Source organism: Cyprinus carpio, chromosome B5 (assembly GCF_018340385.1).
Source record: "Cyprinus carpio isolate SPL01 chromosome B5, ASM1834038v1, whole genome shotgun sequence".
NCBI lineage: Eukaryota > Metazoa > Chordata > Actinopteri > Cypriniformes > Cyprinidae > Cyprinus > Cyprinus carpio.
In genome coordinates this window covers 21,279,610-21,292,097 of record NC_056601.1, presented here as the reverse complement: position 1 = coordinate 21,292,097, position 12,488 = coordinate 21,279,610, and the positions used below count along the sequence as shown (strand labels likewise).

At 37.3% G+C, this 12,488-nt stretch overlaps 1 protein-coding gene across 4 annotated transcripts in view; it reads left to right on the top strand.

Annotated features, from left to right (window-relative positions):
* Window positions 1-12,488, top strand: part of LOC109045715 (rabphilin 3A like (without C2 domains)) — a 281,082-nt gene that overhangs the window by 129,491 nt on the left and 139,103 nt on the right. The gene's annotated exons all lie outside the window — the stretch shown is intronic.

Here is a 12,488-nt window from a genome sequence, read left to right as displayed (position 1 = left end):
AGAAATTTCCTCTGGTCTGGAAGAGATATATTGCTGAGTATCATCTGCATAACAGTGGAAAGTACTCCGATGATTTCTAATAATTTTTCTAAGGGAGAGCATGTAAAATGAAACAGCAGGCAGCCTAATACATATCCTTGAGGCACTCCATATTAGGGCTGTGACGGTGGCAGATTTTTACCACAGCGGTGGTAATGGACGAACTACTGCTGCTGGCGCGGTGTTGATATAGCCTACATATATAATAAATATTAATTATATAATTTATATATGTGTGTGTGTGTGTGTGTGTGTATATATATATGTGTGTGTGTGTGTGTGTGTGTAATATTTGAAACAAATAAAAATAAATGAGGCTCAATCATCTAACAAACATGCATGTTTATTTGAGTGTTTCCGTCAGTGTATACGCAGCCTGCAAAACACTAAAATAAATATCAAAGAAATAACAGTTAAACAAGAAAGTAGCCTAAATAAGAAAGTTAAATACACCCTGTCTACAGGACGCGAGCTGCATGTTGCGACACGAAAAAATATTATAGAATTCATTATAATAAATCGGTGATGCTACATTGTATGCGGCAAGACACATGGCAAATCCCCAACAGTAAACTGCCTCGTCCTATTTATGAGGTACTGACACAGCGTTCAGATGTCCTGTGTAGACACTAGACTAACCTGTTGCGACGCGGTTTCATGTCCGGTGTAGACATGGTTCACTGAAAAAACCCTCTTCCATTTGGGAAGGTGCACGCACAGTCAGCAGAGGTTCGCGAAGCGGAGCCAGCCGAAAGTATAAATCCTGCTTTAAACGGGCGCATTAACTCCTCGTCTGCACACGCTTTCTTTGAAATAGGGAATCGTTGCCACATTTCTTGTTAACAATCTATCATTTATTGCTGTCTTGTTTGTATTTGGCCAGTTTGGAGAAAGCCTCACCAAACCTGACCAGCCAGGCGTTTGCGATCATGGGAACTTGAAGACACTTGTACAAACGCGGATGGGTGACATGAATGGAGATGGCACCAGATTGGCGATGTCTTATTTGGTTTCCCAACAAGGTCCATCGCACAACAAAATTTGCTGAATGCATAAACTGTATTTTCCTGCACTCAAATCTGCCAATCTAAAGGAAACGCTGTGTATGGCGTTTGAGGTCATTTGTAAATTAAAAAGTAGTTTAGATAAAACAATTTCCAACTATTACTGTTATTACACTTGTATACAAAACAAGTGTGCATAGAGTGCGTGACGTCACGTGCACTACCACCGGTGGCAGTAGACAACCGCAGTGGCAACAGACCACTGTGGTGACGTGGTTGTCACGGCGACCGTCACAGCCCTACTCAATATTTGACTGCTGTAAGATTAGATGCTTCCTCGTTTGCACAGACAAAATGGTAATGGTTAGAAGAAGGATCTAGGACAGTTGAGTGTTTATTGTAATATAATTTTTTTAATGAACAAAAATATAGGCTATAAAAAGGTCCTTTTTATCACAAATTAACTCAGTTTCTAATGTGTATCATATATCTAGTTAAAGTCTGAAACTTACATGCAACATACGTCACAGTTCTTGATTTATTTTGGGTTGGACATGGTCAAAAATAATGGCTTGGGGTTCAGTGATTGAGTCAGTTATTAATTTAGTGGTAAGTGGGTCATTTTGAGCAAATCATTAAAATCTGGTTCTTAAGAGCGAGTTTGAAACTACATTAGTGACTGTATGTTTGTTGTTGCATGCAACTAGCAGTGACAAAGCTTTCTTCATGAAAGACTCTGGGGTTGTCTATTACTTGCCAATGATTCTCATTCAGTCACATCATTTCGTTTGCTTCTGTGGTGCATTATGAAACTGTCAGAATATTGTAGTATCATGTTTCATGAGCCACACTGGCAGTGTATTACAGATGTTGAAGAGCTGAAAGACAAACCAAACATCATGATGACATCAAGTTTTTTTTGATAGAAAAAGAATTATTATTATGAATAGTACTATGAATAGGCAAGGCAAGTTTACTTATATAGTACATTTCATACACAATGGTAATTCAAAGTGCTTTACATAAAAGGAAGTAAAATAATCATAAAACAAAAATCACAAGAATAAAACAAGGAATTTAAAAACTTTAAAAATTGATTTAAAATGATTTAAAAATTGATTTAAAAATTGATATAAAATGAATTTAAAACGTTAAAGATTGAAAATGATTATATAAAATACAGTGCAATCAGTTCTGATGTAGCACAGTGCTAATTCAATAAATGCACAGCTAAACAGATTAGTTTTGTTTCTGGATTTAAATGTGGCTAATGTTTTAGCATCTCTGATCTCTTCTGGAAGCTTGTTCCACCTGCGGGTTTGGCATAATAGCTAAAAGCGGACTCCCCTTGTTTTGTGTGAACCCTTGGTATTTCTAACTCACTGGATCCTAATGATCTTAGTGGTCTGTTAGGTTTATATTCAGTGAGCATATCTGCAATGTATTTAGGTACTAGGCCATTGAGTGATTTATAAATGAGTAAAAGTACTTAAATTAATCCTAAAAGCAACTGGAAGCCAGTGTAAGGACCTAAGGACTGGTGTGATATGCTCAGATTTTCTGGTTCTGGTCAGAATCCTGGCAGCGTTCTGGATGAGCTGCAGCTGTCTAATAGTCTTATTGGCTAGTGAGGAGACCATTACAATAGTCCACCCTGCTGGTGATAAAGGCATGAACAAATTTCTTCAAGTCTTGACTGGAAACAAAACATCTAATTATTGCAATGTTTTTGAGATGACAGTATACTGATTTAGTTACTGCTTTGACATGACTACTGAAACTAAGGTCTGTCTCCAGAATCACACCAACATTCTTGACTTGATTTTTAGTTGTTTGACCCCTAGAGTCAAGGTATGCATTCACCTTGAGAACTTTATCTTTGTTTCCAAATGCAATGACTTCAGTTTTCTCCTTGTTCAACTGAAGAAAGTTCTTGCACATCCAACTCTTAATTTCATCAGTGCATTGGCAGAAGGAGTCAATTGGGCTGTAGTCATTTGGTGATAAGGTTAGGTAAATCTGGGTAGCATCAGCATAGCTGTGATAGGCAATTTGGTTCTGACCTGAACCATTTGAGTACCATCCCAGAATGCCCGACCCAATTTTCCTGTCTCTCTTGACTGAAAGTGTCAAACACAGCACTAAGATCTAGGAGTACCAGCACTGATATTTTGCCAGCTTAGGAAATTAAAGTGAATATCATTTATTATCTTAATGAGTGCTGTCTCTGTGCTGTGATGCGGTTGGAAACCAGATTGAAAATTGTCCAGGTATCCATTTGAGTTTAATTAGTTGTTCAGCTGATTAAAAACTACATTTTCAATGATCTTGCTTATAAAAGGAAGATTTGATATTGGTGTGTAGTTGCTCAATATGGTGTAATCAATATTGCTCTTTTTCAGAAGGGGCTTAATAACTGCAGTTTTCAGGGAGTTTGGAAAAGTCCCAGAAAGAACTGAGGCATTCACCACTTCGAAGAGATCTGCTTCTAAACAGTTAAGCACATTTTTGAAAAAAGGTGTGGGAAATGTGTCAATAGCAGGTTGATGATTTTGCTATCAGTTGCTTCAAAAACAGACATAGTAACTTCTTTTTGAAATTGCAGTCGAATCTGTCTGACCTCTGCATAACTTGAGGATGTGCAAATCATCTTTCTGATATTATTGTTCTTCTCAGAAAAGAAGGAATCAAACTCACTGCAGAGAGCATTTCACTGGGAATCTCACTGGGGTTTGTCAATCTCTCAACAGCAGCAAAAAGAGTATGAGTGTTGTTTAAGTCACTGTTTATAAAGTTTGAGAAGAAAGTTTGTTTAGCTGTGGCTAGTTCCACATTGAAAGCATAAAGGCTGTCTTTATAGATGCTGTAGTGAATTTCAAATTTTCGTCTTTCGCCACATCCGCTCAGCTTTTCTGCATTTTCTTTTCATACTCTGGACTGCTGTTGATTTTCTCCAAGGTGATTTTTGTCTGCCAGTATTCTTACGGACTTTTACAGGAGCAATAGCATCAGTAACGTTCTTAGTCGTGGCCTAGTGGTTAGAGAGTTTGACTCCTAACTCGAAGGTTGTGGGATCAAGTCTCGGGCCGGCAATACCACGACTGAGGTGTCCTTGAGCAAGGCACCGAACCCCCAACTGCTCCCCGGGCGCCGCAGCATAAATGGCTGCCCACTGCTCCGGGTGTGTGTTCACTGCTGTGTGTGTGCACTTTGGATGGGTTAAATGCAGAGCACAAATTCTGAGTATGGTTCACCATACTTGGCTGTATGTCACGTCACTTTCACTTTTTTTTAACTTTTGAGTTAATGGAATCAAGGAGAAGATCAACAGAGTCTGCAGAAATGCTTGGTGTTAAAGATATAGTCTTCATTAATAGCACATTAGTGTTCTCCTTAATGCATCTCTTTCTGACAGACAGATCTGGATTCAGTGGTAGCAGAGATCAATATATCTAAGAAAATACAGAAGTGATCATATCCTTAATAACAATGGATGAAATGTTTAGACCTCTACTGATGAGTAAATCTAGAGTGTGTCCATGATTATGTGTGGGTCCATGTATATGCTGAATCAGGATCTGAATAGGATCTAACATTTCCTAACCCTATTATTCACAACTAATTGAATCTTTTTTTTTGTTTGACGTTCAGTGAAAATGTCAAGACGTTTGAGAGAGCAAACCCAATTGCTTTGAAAGAGATGGTGAAATTAGGACTTAAAGAAGTTTGTTGTGATACCATCAGCAGCAAACTGAAGAGAACATACCCTCGTTATGTCTCATTAGTCCCCTCAGTAGAAAATAATCCTAGCATCTCAAAAACTCTGCAGGAGCCTGTCCCATCCAGACTTTAGGTGACTATTCGGAGGCACTGGCCTGTCAGTGCACACCTTCCATTCCCACTGCGTGAGGAGTCTCTATTCTGATCAGAGACAAGTATCCATGGTTCAACACTTCCCTTAGCTCCCCTCACTGTCAGTTCCACAGACAGGCTGTGCGCGAATGTCAGGATGTTGTCCTGCTGTTATGTCTAAGTCCTTACCCTGAGGTCTCCTAGGCTCATCCATCATTGAGAGAGACACTTCGGAGGTCCTGTTTGTGTGGTATGTCAGTCTTATAGAGCAGGAGGACACAGGGCTATATCACAGTAGATCCCACTGATCAACACTCGATGAGTTCAGGAAAAAGTTTTTTTTAACAAAAACTATTATGAATAAGAACACAATGAACACAAAGAACATATTTAAAAAAAGTGCATTTAAAAGTAAAAAATGTAATACAAATTGTTTTACAAGCCGTTGTTCACTGACAAGCTGCGCAAAACATGCACAAAATATGATCGTGTTTTTGTGCAGCTTGTCAGTGAACAACGGCCCTGTGTAGTTAACGCTGCTCCATGTGAAAGCACGCAGGTGGAGATTTACCACTGATTACAGAACCGGCTTTGCTGACAAGATGCGCATTATATATCACATGCGATTTATTGTGCAGCCCTATTATATTTTAATTATAGTATATATTACATATAGTATATTTATAAACTATTAAATGTTGATTTACAAAAAATTTACCTAATTGTAAACTGTTATAAGTCTGAATAAATGTCTCTTTTCATGATGGAAGATTATCTGGATTCAGGTAGATTTTAGCCATGACTGAAAAAGGACCCTACTGAGTTCATGTACTGATTTAGTCATCTGTTTACACATTCATTGAATTTATTTTGAGGAGTGTGCACATTGACCATGAACTCTTTTCATCCCAGAGTTCAAAATGACATCTGACAGTGTAAAACAAGATGGATGACTGTTATACAGAATACAACCCTGAACAGTAAGTCCAGGTCTATTTTACAGATGTCAGACCTTTCATTTTAACATGGATGGCTATATATATATATATATATATATATATACAGTGCCATCCATAAATATTGGAACAGTAAAGACAAAATTGTTCTGTTTGCTGTGGAGTCAAGAAATCTGTAAATATGATTAAAAGATTAATATGAGACAAAACTCATAAATGTCACATCTTATTATTGGGTGATTCAATACAAAGATGTTTTACCAGCTAAGAATATCAGCACTTTTAGAGTTTCATCTACCTATCTGATGTGAGCATAAGTATTGGAATAGTTGCATTAATTCTTCAGATATTAAAAGCAGGGAATGTGTCTTATCAGTTATATCCATTGCTTCTGCATTCTAAGTCTAAGTCAAGCAATTTGGATGCCAAAAGAAAAGAGGAAGTCAATTAGAATTATAGGAAAACAAAGGGCATGGAGAAATCAAGAGTTTGGAAACAACCGGCGACATCAGCAACCAACTACGACCTGATCAGCTGAGAAAAACAACGGTAGTTGATGACAGACAAATCATAAAAGCTGTGAAAATGAACCCTAAAATACATGTCTGTAAAATCACCAACACCCTCCAGAAAGCTGGGGTGATGCTCTGTCAATCTACAGTCCGCAGGAGAATTTGACTCAGAATTACAGAAGCTACACAGCAAGATGCAAATGTCTGATCAGCACCAAAAATAGAAAGGCAAGATTCTTCACAAATGTGAGCCAGTAGAGTTTTGGAACTGAGTCGATGGAATGATGAGACAAAGATTAACCTTTATCTAAGTGATTGGAAAGCAAAAGTGTGGAGAAAAAAGGGAACTGCAAATGATCCTTAGCATACAACCTCATCTGTAAAGCTTGGTGGAGGTGGTGTCATGGCATGGGCATGCATGGCTGTCTCTAGAACAGGATTTCTTAATTTTAATGATGACTTAATGTATGATGGCAGTAGCAGAATGAATTTGGAAGGGTACAAAATCATCTTGGCTACCAATATTCAAGAAAATGCCACCAAACTCATTAGAAAGCACTTCACATTCAATCAGGACAATGACCCAGAACACCCTGTGAGTTCAGTCAAGTACTTTACCAGGGCAAAGAAATGTAAAGTCTTAAATTGCCCAAATCAATCTCCAGATTTAAATCAGATTGAATATTAATTTCATCAGCTGAAGAGGAGACTAAAGACAGAAACTCCCCAAAACAAGCAACAGTTGGAATTGGCTGCATTAAAGGCTGGGGAAAAGCATTTCAAAGCATAAGACCAAGAGTCGGGTGATGTCTGGGTCACAGACTCACTGCTCTGATTGCATGCAAGGGATCTGCAACTAAATATTAGCTTTTAATCTTTTACATCTGCCTTAAATTCAACTGTTCCAATACTTATGCTCACATCAAATAGTGGGATGGAATAGAAGTGCTGTCCTTTTTATTTGGTAAAACATGTATGTGTCGAAAGACCTAAAAATAAAATGTGACATTCTGTAGTTTTGTCGTATATTCATCTTTTAAAGAGCAGGTCATATGGGTTTTTGAAAAATCTCTCTTTTGCAGTTTATAACGTAGCTATCCTTAAATGAAAACAATCTGCAAAGTTGTTAATCAAAAAAGTGCATGAGAAATAAAGATATTGTCTCTCAAAAGAGAGAGTCGGTTCTGAATCGCCGTAACGAGTCGTTATATTTTCGACTCTTTTGCCTGTTACCGGTGTACGTCACTGGTTAACACATTTGCATAATCCCTGCCTGCCCGTGAAATACGAACAGAGTCTGATCTGCCCACAAACACTTTTGCTATTAGTGCGTTTACATCATGTTGAGAAGACGCGGTGTTCAAGGATACCACAGAAATACAATTCGAGCCTTTTGTTGTGTGCTTGTCATTGTATCAAGAACTGCTTCTCTAATCTGGGCTTTTATCTTCGTTGGCTTCTAATCTTCTTAATTTGGACTAACAAGCTCTCTGAACCACGACCTGTAAGTAGTACGATTGATATGTTGTGTACATTTTCAATTGAGTGCTCAAAATATAAATTTTTTGTGCCAATATGTGATGTATACCTAGTGCAGCTTTAGGTTTCCAGGTAAAGCACGATATTACTGTCTTACTGAAGTAGTTCTAAAAATTCGCAGTGAACCTAAGAATATGTCGATTATTGTAGACTGACGTTGTTCTAATTACTTTGTTTAATAATAAAGAATGTAGTGTAGCACACAGACTTTATAATTATTGTGAAACTGCTGTTTATTGTGCTGCACTGGCAGTTACAGGGTTAATGCGGGAGAGATGAGTGGTTTCGGCTGGTGCTCCTGTGATACAACTGTTCTGCGTTCTGATTAAAAGTTAAGACCAAGCGTCTTTTGTCTGTCGTTCTTCAAACATTACAGTAGACATATTTTGGTTTACAAACTGTATTGTTTAATCAGTTAGTCACGTTAGCACTCCGCTAACGTATCCACCTGTTCACAGTTTAGCAGCTAAACTTTAGCTGTGGGCATGATTCGCTTGCATAAGTGTTTTTGTATTTTATGTCATTATAAGAACGGATTGACTATATTATTGTTTTATGTAAAGGTGCTTTGTCAATGGTAGCGCTGGCTAACTGGCTCAAGGACTCATCTCTGTGCCAATCACAACAGGTTTGGCCAGCTGACCCAATCAGAGCAGAGTAGGCTTGAGGAAGGGAGGGGCTTGCTCCGAACTTGCTTGAAACGAATCATTTCCTAATCATTGGCAAATGACTCTAATATTAAATTTATATTCTGAGAAAATTACAATGTTTTCTGACCTTAGATGCATTTAAACCTGATGTAGGGGACTCCAATACAATATTGGGACACTTTAAAATACCATATGACCTGCTCTTTAATCATATTCGCAAATGTCTTGACTCCACAGCAGAGAAAGCAATTTTGTCTTTACTGTTCCAATACTTATGGAGGGCACTGTGTATATATATATATATATATATATATATATATATATATATATATATATACATCTCTTACACGTCTTTGCTTTGTATCAGAGCTACTGGAGGATCACTGAGTCACTCTCTTTGAAAGTTAAGTGTCATCGATTGGGCTACAGTATGAGCTCTCTTCTCCTCGCAGCATTCAATCTCTCTACCGTTACACTAACAGAGATACATATTCACTTTCCTGTGAGATCGGACAGCATCAAAGGTCCTGAGAAGGGTGTATCGATTGCATGTTGTGTAAAATACTCTAGTGTGGCGGGATCATGAATCAGGCACAAACAACCACAAGTGCTTCAAAGTCCCCAGAGGGGCTTTTATTGGTAGAGTGCAACAACCCTCCAAGGTGCAACAACGGTGAGTGAACAAAAATCCCCTTCTTCTGTGCTCTATGTAGTCAGGTAGGTGAGCTTGAACAGTACGCAGTGGTTGACGGTGACTTAGTCCGTGTCTGTGGGAAAGGGGAGACAGAGAAAACATTAGTCCTTTCCTTTCCTAGTAGCTCTCCCCGTGTGTCTGTAGGCTGGCCTCTTTTATCTGGCTGCTGTGATTGTGATCAGGTGGTTCCTCGTTTGCGGTTCCTCATTCTCCAGCCCTGCATGGTTGGGGTTGCCAGGGGCGACGCTGACACTAGCATGGACAGCCCTGACACTAGGAAAGGAGGATGTTAGTATTTCAACTGGAATAGCTGTTGCCCTATCTGCTGTATATTTTTCTTACATCACAGCAAGTTTTTGTTCAGATGCAACTGAAGTTTTCGATAACAGTGCTGTATTTCGATCAAGTGAAATCAGATGACATAAAGGAGACACAGTCGATAGCTCAGCTAAAGCTCTAGTTTTGTATCTGCGGGATGAAGCAACACAAATCATTTACCTCTCTATCACCTGGAGCAATAATCAGTTTTAAACAGAACTTTGCCTCTTGGTTAATTCTCAGAATAGATAAATTATTGAAGAGTAGTAAAACACCCTGTTATGCTAGAATAAAAGTTCACATTAAAGTTGTGGTCATTAGGGGTGTAACGAACCATTCATATGGATTGATACATCAATCATATGCCTTACGATACGATATATCGATGCAGCGCATGATCAATACTTGTAGTGTAAATGGCACCTTTATTTTGACACTGTCCACATTTTCACACAATCTTCTTATTCAAACTCACCTGTCAGGACTTGATAATAAGGACTGCAGGGGAAGTGCAAGTGTAAAAGATGCTCAGGACAGTTGGCAGAATTGTTGACCGATGTGTGAGAAAGTCTTCTGTACTCCTGCGCACACAGGCGCCCGCATTTCAGCACGTGAATACTGAGCTCTCTTCTGCTTCTTTTTTGCGCTTGGACAAACAGATACACACAAAATTACATCAAAATGCGCATCTTGGTGAATATCCGAGTAAACACAGTTGGTTATTGTATAGTTGAGAAAGAAAACGTGTGTATCAGTATATTTGATCAGTGCTTCCTCTTAAAGAGAATGCAAACTAATAGCCTAATAAACCTAATCCTTTCAAAGAAAAAAATCTCTTATTGTTCTTCACTGAATAACGTTTGTAACTTTAATAAGGATTAATCTATATTTAATTTATACTGTGAAGACTATGGAGACTATTTTACATTTGATTACTTTATTCAATTTCTGTTTAGGCTATCTTAAAACTTCCTTTAGACCTACCTAAAAACCTGAAAAGCACTGTTTATTTAATTTGTGCCTTTGTATTTGTTTTCTGCTAATGCTTGTAATTGGGAAAAGTTTCTTAGCATTGAGCCCTGCATGTCTGCATGAGACCCACACTGCAATGTATATTAGCAAATAAAAGACTCAAAGCAAAATAAGTTTTAACAGCTTTATTTCTGTAAATTCTTTATATTATATGTTTATTTATATTTATTTATTTTTCTACATTGAAGTATTTTTCTATAACTGGAGTATCTTGTTTTTGTTGTTTCCTAATGAGGATTTACACTATATTTATGCAATTTTATGCAATTTTTGCACAGCCTAAAATACTTTCTTGACTGTTGTGAAGTTATAAGATTACGGATTTTCATGTGACCTGATTTTATCCAATTATTCATTATTTTCATTATTATTTAAATAAGTGTATTTTTTGTTGTGAATGCCCCAATTGAGGTACAGGATGTGCAAATTTCAGATAAATGTTCAAGTTTAATATGTAAGCTGCATTTGTGAGTTAATAAAAATTTAACTGCTTGTGTAAAATACAGTAGGCACATAATACAAATCATATTGGAATTTTTTTTTTTTTTTTTTTTTTTTTTTTGAGGTATTGGCAAATATCGCATCGCTGGGTATGAGAATCAAGTGTCCAATTTACACCCCTAGTAGTCACATTTACCATCGCTTTGCAAAATTTTGCGAGCAAATTCCATTAATTTCCATAAGAATCTGTGCAATTGTGAATTTCATGCAAGGGCGAAAAATTCCCCATGCAGATTTTGCTAATTTTCAAGTGAATGAAATGGAATAGACAATGGTAAATGGTCACATTCACATTTAAAGCCCCGATATACTTCAAACAAAATCAAAGAACAAACTGATATGACGTCATTTTGAAGAGAGACTTTAAAGATTCAGAGAAAGCATTTAATTCCTAGTAAGAAATTGCAGCAAAGCTTGGTGTCGAAGAGTAAAGATATAAGGTAGCAAGTACCAAATACATGTTTCAAATAAATGTTACACCATACTGCTGCTGTTCTTTCAATAAGCGAATTTAAAGGGTAGTTTTTATCAAAAGTAAATCATGACACCACATAAAATATAAAAAGGTGTAACAATTTATCCAGTTTAATAAAATAAATGAACACTAATAAAATAAAGTAACAAACTGACTCCAATATTTTTTTCCACATCATGCTAAAGTTTTCAGACTATGAGACATTCACACTTCCCATAAAGGACTGATTATGGAAACAGAATTTTTCTTTTGTATTGCAAACATGATACTTGACTCTGAACTGCTGCTAATCATTATTCTTTTGTCTATAATATTCTGACAATTGGTACCCGTCTCACACCTAGATTGCTTACACTTCATCATTTCATCGCTGTTGTGTTTAGGGGATATGCGCCAGCAGCACGACATATATTTACATTGGTCTACACCCCGCCTCCAGTGGCGTGGGGTGTCAGAATGTTCAGAAACAGCTACCATTGCTCAGCCTTTTCGAACTTCTTTTTGCCCCCAGATGGAGAACAGAAACTAACTTCGTTTGAAGTATATGCCTTAAAAGGCAAGGCACGGCAAGTTTATTTATATAGCACATTTCATACACAATGGTAATTCAAAGTGCTTTACATAAAAGAAAGTAAAAAAATCATGAAAAAAAATCACAAAAGTAAAACAAGGAATTTAAAAACTTTGAAAATGATTTAAACATTGATTTAAAATTAATTTAAAACAGTTAAAAATAGAAAACTATTTTACATAAAATACAGTGAATACATAAAATACAGTGCAATCAGTTCGGACATCGCACTGTGCTCATTCAATAAATGCACAGCTAAACAGATGAGTTTTGAGTCTAGATTTAAAAGTGGCTAATGTTTTAGCACATCTGATTTTTCTGGAAGCTGATTCCAACTGCGGGCGG